Here is a 16615-nt window from a genome sequence, read left to right on the forward strand (position 1 = left end):
ATGCCTAAACAAATGCAGGCTACTTGGAGGCAGGCCTAGGAACTTGTATCTTAATCAGTACCTCTATTCTCAGAATGAGGTTCCAGAGACCACACTCTGAAAAATAAAGTTTTATTGAGTCCTATGAGGAAGCCCTATTCTATTTTACCTACTTCTTTTTCTTTTACAAGTTTGATGCTATAACTTAAATAGTATTAGTTAGTATTTAAACTTGGGACTTAACATTACTAATAAAAACTTTTGAACAACAAGCCCAACTATTATGTGAGATATGGTAACTCAAAAAGAAGCCCTAAAGACAGAATTGCACAAAGAAAACCAGAATACATGGTTGATAACACACTGATGTTGGTTTTTCTATTGATTCTTGAGAGGCAAACATAGTAGTTAAAACAACAAAAAACACAATTTCTGATCCTCAAGCATTTTGTTTATTCCCAATCATGTAGAGAAAACTTCACAATCATTTGTAATTCTACTTGGTTAAAAGTCTGTTATTACCACACCCAGTAATAAAAATAAAGTTCCTAATAACTAATTTTATTCATGAAATACATATTTTGTATTACTAAATACAGTTGTGAAGAACCACGTTATTTTAAAATGACAATTCTAAAGCAGAATTGCTCAACTACAGATTGCTTTATAAAATAAACTAAACTCTACTTGTTAAGATATTTAAAAATTTTGAGTTTACATTTCTAAAATTCAAATATATGAAAGTAGGTGTTTTGTTTTGTTTTTGGTGCCAGTCCTGGGGCTTGAACTCAGGGCCTAGGCACTGAGTATTTTTGGCTCAAGGCTAGCACTCTACCACAGCACCACTTCTGGCCTTTTCTTTGTAGTTTATTGGAGATAGTCTCGTAGACTTTCCTGACCAGGCTGGCTTTGAACCACTATCTTTATATCGCAGCCTCCTAAGTAGTTAGGATTACAGACGTGCGCCACCAGGGCTAGAGAAAGTAGATTTTATACTTCAATAAACTTAAACTTTCAGTTATAATATTTTTCCCCAGCTGAAATTGCTCATGTATCAACAATAATGATTTCTATCTCTCCATCAAAAACATGGAAACCACAGGTTAGAGGTAACCTTTCACCAGTTGGCTTCTTTGACTATTTATACATAAAGCCAAAGGGGCCAGGATACCGGTTATTTTGGCTATTTGTTGAAATATCTATCATAGCAGTCTTTAACCTTCAAAGACTTTCTTTTTTTTTTTTTTTGGGTCCGTTCGTGGGGCCTGAACTCTGGGCCTGGGCACTGTCCCTCAGCTCTTCAGCTCAAGGCTAGTGCTTAAGCCACAGCACCACTTCCAGCTTTTTTCTTTTTGCTTATGTGGTGCTTGAGGAATTGAACCCATGGCCTCAGGCATGCAAGGCAAGCACTCTACCACTGAGCCAACTTCCCAGCCCCACCTTCAAAGACTTTCTAAGAAGTAAACATTCACAGACAAAGCTAGGGAAAACATGTCCAGTTTCTCAACTTTCACATGGGATCTTCTATGTAACTTCATTATCAGCGAGGAGGCTGAGTTTATGCAAATCTACTAAGGTACATGTTGGAGGAAGAGTATAACAGACTGAGAATCCAAACAAAAGTTACAAATCAATGATTAAATCTATTATACTATATGGATGCTGATGTAGGTGAAATCATTTGTATATGATCATATAAAATGATATTTATCGAAATGAACTCTAAGAAATGGAAAGAAGAGTTTTTTAAAGTTACTTTTTGCAATTTTTGTTTTGTTTTTTCCTTTTTGTCACCGTTTTTTATTTTTGTACTTCATGTCTTATATGTAAATTTATCTGTTTTGGGGAGGGTAAGGGGAAGCACAGTAATAGTAGGACAAAGGGTGAACTAATTCACTGCTGAATTAGTTCAGCAGTGATACTTACTAGACACTATGTTGGAAATGAACTATATGACTTGGGGAGGAGGGGGTATGAGGGAAAAATTGGGAGAAAACATGGGAAGAGGTGACACTGTTCAAAAAGAAATATACTCATTACCTGACCTATGTAATTCCAGCCCCTCTATATATTACCTTTACAATAAAAATAAATTAAAAAAAAAAGGAAACACACTTTGGGGCCTGAGCTAAAGTAATTTGAATTAGGGATTTCCTGAGGGTTGATTCTCTAAATTGGAATTGTGTTCTGCAGGAGTACTAAAATATTCAAGATCAAGTAAAGGTTGAAATTTTTACCCATTTTTTTCCAGATTCAGTAGGTTTGCAGTCATAATAATTATGTGATAACTATTATCAAATCATGTCATTAGATAGATTCTTTTTTTTTTTGGTCGGTCGTGGGGCTTGAACTCTGGGCCTGGGCGCTGTCCCTCAGCTCTTCAGCTCAAGGCGAGCGCTCTACCACTTGAGCTACAGCACCAATTCTGGTTTTCTGGTGGTTTATTGGAGATAGGAGTCTCACAGTCTTTCCTGCCGGGGCTGGCTTTGAACCGTGATCCTCAGATCACAGCCTTCTGAGTAGCTAGGATTACAGGCGTGAGCCACCAGTGCCTGGCTAGATTCTTTTTTTTTTTGACCGGTCATGGGGCCTGAACTCTGGGCCTGGGAGCTGTCCCTGAGCTCTTCAGCTCTTCAGCCACAGTGCCACTTCCAGTCTTTGCTGCTTCTGTGATGATGAGGAATTGAACCCAGGGCCTCATGCATGCCGGGCAAGCACTCTACCACTGAGCCACTTTCCCAGCCTAGATACAGATTATAACTTACTCAATCTGAATTCTCATTTTATAAAATATTCAGTTTTATTTATGTCCTTTATACAAAAGTAAACTGAAACTTATTTTTGAAAGCCTTTGGATGTCAGTTTAAAGTTGAGTGATTGGTGCTTTTTTCTCAGGGATAAGAACAAGAGAAATGTTCCTTTGTCAACTCTTTCCTAGAAGCTTGGAATGTACTTTGATTTTACAAAAATTAGGGAGAATGACAAGTAGGTTTAAAATCAAATAATAGTAAAAAATTTCAGCTAATACAACTGATAATTATGGAACAATTATAATTATCTTGTATTCATCCTGGGGTATAACATACATCCAATAAAGCAGATGATATTCAACCCACTAACTGCAGTGATGAATTTCCACAAACAGATTTCAATTGTGAACCCAGTACCCAGATCTAGAAAATGAACCACAAAAGCCATGTTTTTCTTCTCTTATACTAAGAAAACAGCTATCTTAACTTGAAGTTTGGCTGGCAAAACTAAACTATTATGGTAACACTCATAAATGGATTCAGGAGGTAAACACTTTTGTAATGGCCTTTTTTTTTGCCCAGTGTTGATTGTGTCACTCACACTATTGTGTATATCCACAGGTAGTTTATCCTTATTGCTGTAGAACATTCCAGTGTATAAATTAATAACACTTCGTTTTTTCTATTCTGTTGGACATTGCATTTTATTAGATTTCTGTTGTTTTCTGTTTGGGACTTCCTCTTATTTTAATTAGTATATATTACAGGGTGGGGGCAATTCATTGGTACATTTCCACACATGTAATACAATGCATACTGGTCAATCTCACCCCTTGTGTCCCTTATCCTTGCTGCTGCTTAAAACGATTTCAAGTTTCATTTTCATAAATGCAAACAAATCACCTCAACCAATTTCATCATCATTATTCCATTCCTTGTTGGCTCAACCCTTTCCTCTTCAACAGAGCTTGTTTTATTTTATATTTTTACTGTGTATTAATTTTAATGTGTATTAAGTGCACCATAGAATTACACCATAGCATTTCAGATGTGTATATATTTTTCTCAGAACAACAATTTGGGGTTATTTTTAACAAAACTGCTGTGAACATTCTCACAGGCATCTTATCATGATCATATGCATACATTTCTCTTGGGTGTTTATTTATTTATTTATTTTTGGGTCCGGTCGTAGTGCTTGAACTCTGGACCTGAGCACTGTCCCTCAGCTCTTCAGCTCAAGGCTAGAGCTCTACCGCTTGAGCCACAGCACCACTTCCTGCTTTTTTTCTTTTTGCTTATGTGGTGCTGAGGAATCAAATCCAGGGCCTCATGTATGCAAGGCAAGCACTCTACCACTGAGTCACCTTCCCAGACCCATTGGGTGTATATTTATAAGTGGAGTTGCTTAGTCATAAGAAATCATAGGCTCAGCCTTAACAAATAACCAACATTCCAAAGTAGTTTCATCAGTACCTTCCCACCATGATTGTGTGAGAGCTCAAGTTATTCTATATCCTAACTCTAAGAACTATCAGTCTGTCTTATTTCAGAAGAGGTAGATCCTACACTAATAATGTTGAACACACTTCTTTCTAGGTTTTTGGCCATCTGGATATCCTCTTCCATGAAGTGCTTATTTTTATTGATCCTTGCATCACTGATATGTTTTGGTTATAAATAGAGTAGATAAGTTCTTCTATATAGAAGGCCTAAGGCTTTGGCTATTTGAATGAATGACCTCTTGTTCTTCTAACTGTACTATTCAGAGCCATAATACTTAGCACTTAAGCTTCTCCAACGAAGAATCCACACAGTGAAGTGTGCTTTCAGTAAATATAGCTAGCACATCAATAGGCCTGAAATATCAGCTACTAGGAGGTCAGAAGGATTAAGCTCCAAGTATTCTCTTAACAACTAATAGATCCTATCTCAAAAAAACAAAAACAAAAATGAACAAAAAAACCCAGACAGGGGCTGGGAAGGTGGCTCAGTGGTAGAGCGCATGCTCTGCAGGCCAGAGGCCCAGGGTTCAATTCCTCAGCACCACATAAGCAAAAAGAAAAAAGCCGGAAGTGGCGCTGTGGCTCAAGTGGTAGAGCACTAGCCTTGAGCTGAAGAGCTGAGGGACAGCACCCAGGCCCAGAGTTCAGGCCTCACGACAGGACCCCCCCCCAAAAAAAACAAACAAACAAAAAACCCAGACAGCACTGGTGGCTCACGCCTATAATCCTAGCTACTCTACTCAAGGAGGCTGAGATCTGATCATCATAGTTCAAAGCCAGCCTGATCAGGAAAGCCCATAAGACTCTTATCTCCAATTTACCAAAAAAGCTAGAATGGAGGCATGGCTCAAGTGGTAGAGCACTGGTCTTGAGCAAAAAGGTTTGACAACAGCACATCCAGGGCTGGAGTTCAAGCCTTAGGACCTGCACAAACAACAACAAAACCTATAGCAAAAAGGGCTGGGGGCATAGCACAGCTGGTAGTGTCTGTTTTGGGTTACTCTCTGTGACCTAGAGGAGGTCCTAGGAAAAACCTTAGAATCTCTCAAGAATGCTTCCCAATGAGTCAAATTTTTATGTAGTCATGATTTTCTGTACTTATTTGCATAGTCTCTATGCCCCTTTAATCCAATTATTTCCTTCCTTGTTAGGAGAATCATGGAAAAACACACAATTAGTGCACTATCTTATTATCACTTAATTTGAAGAGATTTGTGTTAAATTTAAATTCAGCATTTGCTTCTATTGCTGCAGTATTTAAAATAAAAGCAAATTTAGCCACCACATCCTTGTGTGATTTTATTAAAGTAATATGTCTGAAGCAATACAAATTGCTTATGCTTACCTTCTCCTTTATTATTTTCATTTAAGAGAAGAGTTTTTTGCCCCATTTTTTCACTTGGTGGAGGAAAAAATAATATCTGAATTCTCTTTACAGACGACTGAATGTAAGTCAATAATCTTATTAAATAAGAACGGTTTTTTATTATTTATTTATTTATTTATTTTTGGGTCCGGTCGTGGGACCTGAACTCTGGGCCAGGGCGCTGTCCCTCAGCTCTTCAGCTCAAGGCTAGCACTTTACCACTTGAGCCACAGCGCCACTTCCGGCTTTTTTCTTTTTGCTTATGTGGTGCTGAGGAATCGAACCCAGGGCCTCGAGCATGCAAGGCAAGCGCTCTACCACTGAGCCAACTTCCCAGCCCATAAGAACGTTTTTTAAAAAGTAAAAAGAATCTGGTGAGTAGTTTTATATTTATGAAGCTGAGGTTGGAATGTTTAATCCACATGTGAGAGTATTGTATTATACCCTACCACAGTAGTCTAGATTGGCTTTCATCTCACTGTATAGTGCAGGCTGGCCCTGAACTCTTTTTTTTTTTCTTTTTGCTTATGTGGTGCTGAAGAATCGAACCCAGGGCCTCATGCATGCAAGGCAAGTGCTCTACCACTGAGCCACCTTCCCAGTCCCTCTATTTAGTTGTTTTTTTTGGTCAGTTGTGAGGCCTGAACTCTGGGCCTGGGCACTGTCCCTCAGCTCTTCAGCTCAAGGCTAGTGCTCTACCTCTTGAGCCACAGAGCCACTTCTGGCTTTTTGTTTATGTGGTGCTGAGGAATCGAACCCAGGGCCTCATGCATGAAAGGCAAGTAATCTACCACTGAGCCAACCTCCCAGCCCCTGGCCCTGAACTCTTGATCCTCCTGTCTCAGCCTCTCCAGAACTGTGATTATAGATATGCACCATCACACTGTTTCATTTTTGGAAATAATAGTAGCTGTCAGTATCTTCAACATATTGGAAATAATAGTGGCCTGTATTTAAGGTATTAAACAAATGATGGTAATTTTCTAATTGCCATAAAATGTTTTAAACATTTGGTGTTTTCTTTCTCCTTCCAATACCCAACTCCTTGCTCATTTTTTATGCCTTTAATACTTTTTCAAACTAGGGCATTTTCTAGGATTGTTAGCATCACTAATTGAAACTAGATGTGTATGCTATTATAGCTATCTGACCAGCAAATTATTTTTATGCTCAGTTAATCTTTTCCAATCTTAGTAAAACACATCTCTCACACACATCAGGAGGACTAAAATTTAGTATAATTGTACCAGTTAGTCCAGTATAATTTTTGATAGCATTTTTCACTGAAACAGGATTCACTTATATAGATATTAAGTCGATTGCTCATTTCTCTTCAGTATATGTTATGTGACTAGAGACTCTGGAGAAATTTTTCCTTAGTAAGAATTCAGAAAACAGAACAAAGCACATAGTATACTAATATTTATTATACCAACAAAGGGGCCCTAAAGTACAGGGAAAAGGCCTCTTTCTTTTCCATATCAGGAGATGTCTCTATGTATGAATTAAGTTAGGTCAAGGGAAAGTATGCAAGGGTGAGACACTGCATGTACAAAGGAGATGACAAACTAATCTCCCAGATCTTTACAATGGGGAATTAACTCGTGGCCAACAAGTTGCAGGAGTATGAATTTTTAGCAAGTCTTTTAATGGTTCTACATCTAACACACGCATAGTCCGCAGGGAAAAGTACTTTGAGAAACAATGCCTTAGCCTTGCCTTCCCTAGGTTAAGGCTCCTCAGACTTCCAGAAAGCCTAAGCCCAAACCCTGTCTCAATTATATGCTACTACAACAGCAGGTTCTAGTAAAAATTATTTATTTCCCTGGAAACCTATTTGGATTTAGACCTTTTTATGGGGGGAGGGAGGGTAGTCTTAGTGGCTTGAGCACAGGGCCTATGTACTGACCCTAAGTTTTTTTTTGCTCAAGGCTAATGCTCTACCACTTTAAGCCACAGTTCCACTTCCAGTTTCCTGGTGGTTAATTGGAGACATACCCCTCCCCCCACCAGCCCCACTGCACATCTCAGCTTCCTGAGTAATCAGGATTACCGGCCACCAAAACCCGGTTAGACCTTTCTTCTTTTTGTAACACCTTTGGAATTATTCTGAAATTAAACGTTTACCTATTTGCCAAAGGCTATTTAAAATCTGTATCTTATCTGACTCCTTTTGCCTGGCTAATGGCTAATACCTCCAGTTTTGCCAGTAAGAATGCTGGTTTCAAATTCCAGCAATGGTGCGTAACCAGAGTTACCTGAATCCATGTATTGTTTGGACCTAACCCTTGGTTTCTTCAATGGTAAAATAGTCATAACTGTATTTCCCTCTTAAGAGTTGTATAAGGGTTGAGAAAGACAGGAAAATAAAACACCTTAGCTCTGTGGTGGGCACCCTGTCAGTAAGCTCAATCCTTTAAACACTGCTGCTTAGGAAATGTGTTCAACTCACTAAATCTAAGTCTCTTTTTGACTGACTAGGGGATGTAGCTTAGTGGCAGAGCACTTGCTTAGCACGTATAAGTCTCTGGTTTGATCTTTAGCATCAGGACAGAAAAGAAAGGAAGGGAAAACAAAGCAGCAAAGTGTTTTTATCTCACCTGAACCTCCCTATAAAGGACACTAGTATTGGGTATTCCCACATAAATATTTTACCATGGACACATATGAACTGGAGTTAGTAGATATATGTAAATAGCTCTTTGTAAGACCTTAATTCCCTAAGACAGAGAATCCTGTGTACTGATAAGCTTACTGCATGGCTATAAGAAGAGGCACCAGGACTATGAATTTAGTACAGAATTAAATAAGGGTATAATCATCAGGTTTTTTTTCATTTCTAAAAATGCTGATATTTTAATTAAGGAAATAAGATAGCACAAAATGGCTAGAGTTCATCTGATAAGTGTGAAACTAGAGGAAGCTCCTGCAATTTCAAAGTTAATTCTAAGTCACAGAAAGGAAATTAAACATTCTGTATCAGAACAAAGGCAAAGGAAGAGGAGAAGAAAATATTGTATTATAATTAATGGCAATAAGGAGTACTTTTGTCTTGGCAAAAATAAATTCTTAAATCAACTTTAGAGTATGGCTGCATTTGTAGGCTTAGCACCATGAAACCTGTGACAGTAATTAATGTAATAAATCATCCTGTGGACTTTTCTACAGTATCTGACAGCATTCATTGATATATTGCTTATTAGAGACTGTAGAGATTTCTCCCTCACTTCTTTATTATACTGCCAGAGACACTGAATCAAGAATACCTTTTTGTGTTGTGTCTGAAATATCTGCTACTGGTGTAATATATAAAATATATAGTGAGCTGCTGCCAGCAGCCTTTGATATACGACATGTCATATACATTTCAGAAGCAATCTTGCTTTTTTACTCTCATTTTCCTTGACTGAAGACAGTAGAAGATACATAGATTCACTATAGATGCAATATTTACATTTTCCACAGAATGTAAATTCAGTAATAAAGTCTCCATTTTACACTTGTGCTTACCTCTCCTTTTTAGTTCATTCTTTAATGATTCACATAGTATACAACACAGAATCTTCTGAACAGATATAATGTCATCAACTCACATGATTTTTCACTGTTTTTAACATCTGATTTTTTGGTAAAAAAAAATCTGTTCAGCATCATTTCCAAAAGTAAAAATTAGATTCTTTCCCAGTTCAGGAATTCAGACATGACTTCAATGAGTTTACATACCTCTTTAATTTGTTGTGCATAAGTAACTCCTAATTTCTAAGTATTTGAAGTTTAAAATATAGATGGTACTGAGGTTGAAGGCATGGCCAATGAGCAAAAGCATCAGGTACCTGGTTCAAGTCCCGGCCTCAGACGAAAAAAATAATAAAATAGATAAAAATAAAGATGGTTTAAAATATAACCTTTATATAAGGAAGGAGATTTTAAGTACTTTTCCCTAATAAAATGCCTCCGTTAGTTTCATCATAAAATAATAATATAAAACACTCTCCTAAAATACTAAGACTATAAAGAAGATAAAAACTATCCAAAAATAGCCATTAGAGACGTTTTGGTATATATCTTTCCAATTCAAAAAATTTCAGAACTGGTCCCCTGTCCCCCCTCCACCCCCCAACAAAAAAAAAGCACTGGTGGCTCAAGCCTGTAGTCCTAGCTCCTCAAGAGGCTGAGATCCAAGGATCTAAATTTGAAGACAGTCCTCTAATTAGTCATCAAAAAGCTAACAGTATATGTGTGGCTCGAGTGGTAGAATGCCAGACCCGAATGAAATACCCAAGTGAGAGTACAAGCACAGGGGAAAAAAATTACCTCAGGGCTAGGAGCATGATCCAAGTGGTAAAATACCTTCCTAGCAAGCACAAGACCCTGAGTTCAAACCCTAGTATTACCCACAAATACACACACACACACACACACACCACACACACACCAAAGTTCCTCTCTAGTACTGAAAATTGACTACGTCATCACACATGATACTGATGAGCCACATCCCAGCTGTTTTAAATTTTAATTAAAATATTAATTACTAAGTTTTAGTATAGTACTCATATTTCTTTTGTCTTATTTTGTTTTTCTCTGAAAATGTTGCTTTGTTATATATCCAAGTGAAAAACTACTTTTTACTCAGTAATGCCTGAATGGTCATTCAAAAATACAGATTTTAAGAAGTAAGCAAGGTGCCAGTGTTTCATGCTTGCAATCCTGGTTACTCATGCCTGTAATCCTACCTAGCAAGAAAGCTCAGCAAGCACAAGGACCTAAGTTCAAACTCCAATACTAGGGCTGGGAAGGTGGCTCAGTGGTAGAGTGCTTGCCTAGCATGCATGAGGCCCTGGGTTCGATTCCTCAGCACCACATAAAACAGACTAAGCAGAAGTGGCGCCTGTGGCTCAAGTGGTAGAGCGCTAACCTTGAGCTCAAAAGCTGAGGGACAGCACCCAGGCCCAAAGTTCAAGCCCCACGACCAACCAAAAAAAAACCCCAAAACTCAAAAAACTCCAATACTCCCCTCCCACTCAAAAAAGGGAAAAAGGGCTTAAGAATTTCACATCAAATTTATTATCCATTGGTGATTCAACAATCTTCCTTAGCTCAAGAGGGTTTCTATACCTACTTGCAAACAAGCTATGGTTCACATGGCTGCCTGAGAGCCATTTAAATCCACTTTGCTCTCTGGCTTGATTTCCTTCAGTACTGAAGTTCAGTCCTCAGTATTTCCCACCAGGTTCTGGTCTGTCTCACCAGTTCCATTTGAAACCAGGCCAACCTAGTTTCCTCTAATGTGGCCATAGGGCCTCAGGTTTTCAAATGTGCTCTTTTACTATCTCCTCTCCCAAGAGTTTGTATAAGCTGAGCTCTCTCATCAGGACTCTACTCCTGACCTCTCAACCTTCACAATCAGCTCAAATGTCACTCTTTAAGAATTTTCCAACATCCTCTCTTTACTATAACTGATCCTCTTCTCCTTCCTATCACAGTTTTTCTAAAAATTCATAATTATCTACGTGAAATTATTTGACTAATATCTGTAATCTAAGTTTCACAAGAGACTTTTTTCTCTCACTGACTCATCCATTGTTGAAGAAATGAATATTACACACCAATTTGACTATTAGAACAAGTACACTAAAACTACCTAAAAAGAATATAAAGTCAAGAGAAAACACAGGAAAGTTACATTTTCTAGGAATTTTACTATTTACATTTTTGCTTCAACATTCAATAAAATCCATTCAGAGCCTCAGCCTAGGAGGCGTCATTCTGAGAGTGCCTACTCTAATTGTTAAACAGTGGTTTTTACCTCTTACAGACACAATGAAAACAGCTGGAGATTAGAAGTAGAAATAGAAGAGCAGAAGCTCGAAGTGAGTTGTTTTTTGTTTTGAAAAATAAAGAAAACTGAGAAGAGGCTGCTTATATTCTAGAACAGCACGTCCAGCTAAGGAGTAGGATAGTGAACCACATCACTGTTGCTAAGCATACGAACTTGGGCATCAGACTCCTCGGTTAAGAATACACTGTTGGTGGGAATGGAAACTAGTACAACCACTCAAAAACTGAAACATAGACTAACTTATGACCCAGCAATACTATTCTTGGGTATTTACCCAGAGCATTACAAGTCAGAATACAGTAAAGACGCATGCACATCCATGTTCATTGCTGCACTATTCACAATAGCCAAGTTGAAGAACCAACCCAAATGCCCTACAAAAGATGAGTGGATCAAGAAAATGTGGTAACAGATATATGATGGAATTTTACTAAGTCTTTAGAAAGAAAAACATTATGTCATTTGCAGGGAAATAGATGAACTTAGTAGAACAGATTATGTTAAGTGAAGCAAGCTAGGCTTGGAGAGAGTGTATGTTTTCTCGTATATGTGGAAGCTAGATCTAAAATAAAACTAGGCATGGTAACATGTACAGGGCTCAATGCATTTAAACAATAACAAACTGATTAAAGGACAATATACTTTTAATTTTTCCCCAGAGCTGAGGACCGAACTCAGGGCCTTGCACTCACCAAGCAATCCATCGAACAACTAAAAAATACTATTTATCAAAACAAATACAAGGAAAGAAAAACATATTTTTTGGGAGAGGATAGAAAAAGAGAAGTATAGGAGTGGAGGAAGGGTAAGAAAATGCAGTCAGGGCTGGGAAGGTGGCTCAGTGGTAGAGTGCTTGCCTTGCATGCATGAGGCTCTGGGTTCGATTCCTCAGCATCCCATAAGCAAAAAGAAAAAAGCTGGAAGTGGTGCTGTGGCTCAAGTGGTAGAGCGCTAGCCTTAAGCTAAAAAGCTGAGAGACAGCGCCCAGACCCAGAGTTCAGGCCCCATAACTGGACCAAAAAAAAAAAAAAGAAAGAAAATGCAGTCATTGTATTTCATATATATTATGGAAAAAGTGAACTATACAACTTGTAGGTAGAGACAGGAGGGGGAAAATGAAGGAGGGGGTGACATTGTCCAATGCTAGTAAAGCGTTGTACTCATAACCTAATTTGTGGAATTATAATCCTTTTGTGCAACTCCTTAATAACAAGTAAAATTAATAATAAAAACAGAGAAATCCAGTCTTTCACCCTTTCCTTGTGTGACCTTGGGTAATTTTAATCTTTCTTAACTTTAATCTTCGTTTCTTCATCTGCAAAATGGAGTTTAATTTATTATACACCTAAAATACAGCTGTGTGAACCAAGTTAACATAAGTAGTTATTGAGATAATAAGTACTCTTAGCATTGGCTATTATTATTATTTTGCATGCAGTAATCAAGGAGAGTGAGTCAAGAGACGTGGCTCTATGGACTGAAGAGAAGTTTGGAATTAAATAAGAATTACCCATTGTCAACAGTTCATCAGTATAACAGAAATGAGTGTTTGAAAAGTGTTTTTCATGAGTTTGTAGACATTTCCTGAGTTTGATGACTGAGCAAAAACAAAACAAAACAAAAAAAAAACACAGCACATAATGTAACATCTGATGAATCCAAGAGATGAAATGCTATACCCATAATATAAAGTAACTACAATTTTTTTTATTAGATGTCATTTCTTGAGGCTAGGTATGGTAACACTTGTGGTCCCAGCTACTTGGGATGTGGAGGTAGGAGGATCATGGCAAGGACAGCCTGGGTGAAGTTAGCAGAAGACCCTATCTGAAAAGCAAACAAAAATCCCTAAAAGACGAGCATGGCTCAAATAGTATACCACTTTCACAGCAAGCACAAGCCCCAAGCTCAATCCCCAGTGTGACAAAAATTAAAAAAAAACAAAGAAACAATTTCTTCCTTTAAATTTACATTCAATTTACATGACTGCCTACCTTAGTCAGTAGAGATCAAAATATAAAGGCATCTTATACTGAAAATGGATAATAAAATAGAAAAATAAAAAGGAGTTATTAATCAACCTGAAATAAAAGATGTATGGCACATAAAGCAAAAGGAAAACAGATAACACATAAAAATGGAAATGCACAAAACCCTAATAAATTATCTCCTTCTCTTATAAGCTAGGCTATTAATATTCATTAAATTCCACCCAAGAAGCAATAACCTAATGGATAGGGGGAGGATGCTAATTTCTCTAAGTGGGTCAGTGGATGATAACAAAACATGTTTTTGAAGAATTCATTATAAAATAAAAAAAATTTTTTCAGTGTGGATTAGCATTCTATTATCCAGTTATAAGTATAGGCAGCACAAGAAAATAAACCTTTCTCTTCACAACAAGATGGCTGCTTTCCATAACACAGAATAATTTAACAACATTGATTATAATAGCACACAAGTGTTGAAGAGCTAGTGACCTATGACATAAATCTTCGTATACTCTAGAGGCTAAAATTATTTTGTAAAAGGGAATTTCAGGCATTATTCTATTTTTTTTTAAAATTTTTCCCCAGAGCTGAGGACCGAACTCAGGGCCTTGCACTCACCAAGCAAGCCCTCTTCCACTGAGCTAAATCCCCAACCCCTCAGGCATTATTTTAAAAGAATATAAATTTATAATCTTTGACTTGAATCTGATACTAGTTATACTTTTTTTTTATCTTTCCTGCTGAAAGAAGGGTGACACTATTTAATAAGTGATTTTTCCATTTTCAACTCTCAGCAGCCATTTTATGTACTGTTTTTGTCAGAGGTCTCCAGATCTTTTTGATTGTATAGCCCTATACATAAAAATGCTCTTGAACAAGAGCTGTGAAATATGTGTATATACTAAATACGTATATCCTGTCAGTATACGAGAAGCTACTATAGCTTAATTTATTTTATGGCTTAAGTAAGAAATTTGATATTTCATTCTGGCACCACTGTGGATCACCGTGTCTGTACTGAAAAACACTGAGCCCTATCAGATGCAGTGACAAGCCTTTGTCATTTTTTTGAAATTAATACAATTCTCTATCAATCACTGAGAGATGAAGAAAGGTCATTAACAGCTTTACTCTTTGATGATAGATAGTTGTCATGAAAGTACTAAGATTTGTGGATGATTATTATGAGTGAAAAATATGGGTATCTCTAATATCACTCAAGTACGATAAATGCATGTATGAAATATGCCTACCATTTTGTACAATATATGCCAACAAAAAAACCCTTGTATATTAAATGCAGTGGAAAAATATGAACAGATGCTCAAGACTGTCAGTCACCAGAGTAATATGAACTGAAATCACAATGAGATACCACTTTACATTGTTTTGATTAGGCTATACTCAAAAGTCAGATTATAATACATGTTGGCAAGGATGTGGGGGTGGGGAAATTTTTTTTCTTTTGTCAAGGGCCATTTACATATTTATAACACCATTCAAAACCATATAAAATTATCAATACAGGCAGACAGCTGAGAGGCATATGTATCTGACTTGTGTACTAAATGATTTCATGGGTTTCATACAATCCTCAAGTCAGATGTTCCTTACCCAAGAAAAATTTGATCCAAATACCTTGTTACTGAGAATACAAAATGACATAGCTGCCTAAGACAACAATTTGGTGTCAGGTGCCAGTGGCTCACGCCTGTAATCCTAACTACTCAGGAAGCTGAGATCTGAGGACACGGGTTCAAAGCCAGCCCTGGCAGGAAAGCCATGAGTCTCTTATATCCAATAAACCACTAGAAAACCAGAAGTGGTGCTGTGGCCCAAGTGATAGAGCGCTCGCCTTGAGCTGAAACACTCAGGGTCAGTGCCCAGGCCCAGAGTTCAAGCTCCATGACCAACAAACAAACAAAAAAAACAAACCCAAGACAACAATTTGGTAATCCTCCAAAGTTAAACACAGAGGTACCATATGACCTATAATCAAGTTCTCTCCTAGGTATGCTCTGAAGTGAATCTGAAAATATTCATCCACACAGTCTTGCACATTAAGTGTTCACAACAGATCATTTTTCATAACAGCAAAAAATATATTAGTAGAGGAAATCAACATATTAATAATCAACACAATATGGTCTATCCATACAACAGAATATTATCCAGCCATAAAAACAAATGAAGAGATTTATCCTGTAACGTAGATATACCCTGAAGCCTGCTGTGAAAGAACTAAGAACTGAAAATTTTTAAAGTCAATTTTTTTTCCTTTTTCTTTTTTGTTGGTCGTGGGACTTGAACTCTGAGCTTGGGCACTGTCCTTGCACTCTTCAGCTCAGGGCGAGCGCTCTACCACTTGAACCACAGCGCCACTTTCGATTTTCTAGTGATTTATTGGAGGTAAGAGTCTCACGGGCTTTCCCTCCTGGGCTGGCTTTGAACCATGATTCTCATATCTCACTCGGCCTTCTGAGTAGCTAGGATTACAGGTGTAAGCCACCAGCACCTGGCAAAGTCAATGTTTCAAATGCTTAATTGTGATCTAAAACATTTTAAGTGGGTGGACAGATAGTACATGCCTGAAAAGTGCATATATTTGTAGTTATCAAGCAAAACATGTTAAGAAACAAGAGCCATCCAGTTGCTATGGACTTCAAAAACTGTTGTAGCTAACGATAGAAAACTAATTTTAATAAATGATTCTTTTATGAATGGGTAAATCTACTGAAAAAAAAAGTAGATCAGGGGCTGGAGGTAAAGGGGGGGTGATAACAAGAGTACTGAAATGTAGTGCTCATGGATGTGCAACTCGGTATTAGAAACTATCAAACTGGTAACTTTTATGGCATGTTTATTTTATCTCAATAAACTGGAAATGTTATAGAAATTGTTGACTGTCCACCCAAATCAACATTGCCCATTTCCAGAACTTACCAGCTATGCTACATTTACAAATCTCTCACAAAGTTGGGGTTTGAGAATGGCTTTCTGCCTCGATTGTATAAAATAATTTCCCACCTGGCTTTGGTTTAACTTGCTAACTAGATTAACTTGCTAACTCTACAAATATAGTCTAATCTCACCCATGAGCCCCTAGTATGCCACATATTCTTTATCACCCCAAATTACAGAACATTCCTTTCAAATTCTGTCAGCTTTTTTTTTTTTTTTTT

At 37.5% G+C, this 16615-nt stretch overlaps 1 protein-coding gene across 4 annotated transcripts in view; it reads right to left on the reverse strand.

Moving 5' to 3' along the window:
- The window catches only part of Kiaa1958 (KIAA1958 ortholog), a 121936-nt gene that overhangs the window by 30153 nt on the left and 75168 nt on the right, over nt 1-16615 (reverse strand). The gene's annotated exons all lie outside the window — the stretch shown is intronic.

Source organism: Dipodomys ordii, unplaced genomic scaffold (genome assembly GCF_000151885.1).
Source record: "Dipodomys ordii isolate 6190 unplaced genomic scaffold, Dord_2.0 Scaffold67, whole genome shotgun sequence".
In the NCBI taxonomy this organism is placed as follows: Eukaryota; Metazoa; Chordata; class Mammalia; order Rodentia; family Heteromyidae; genus Dipodomys; species Dipodomys ordii.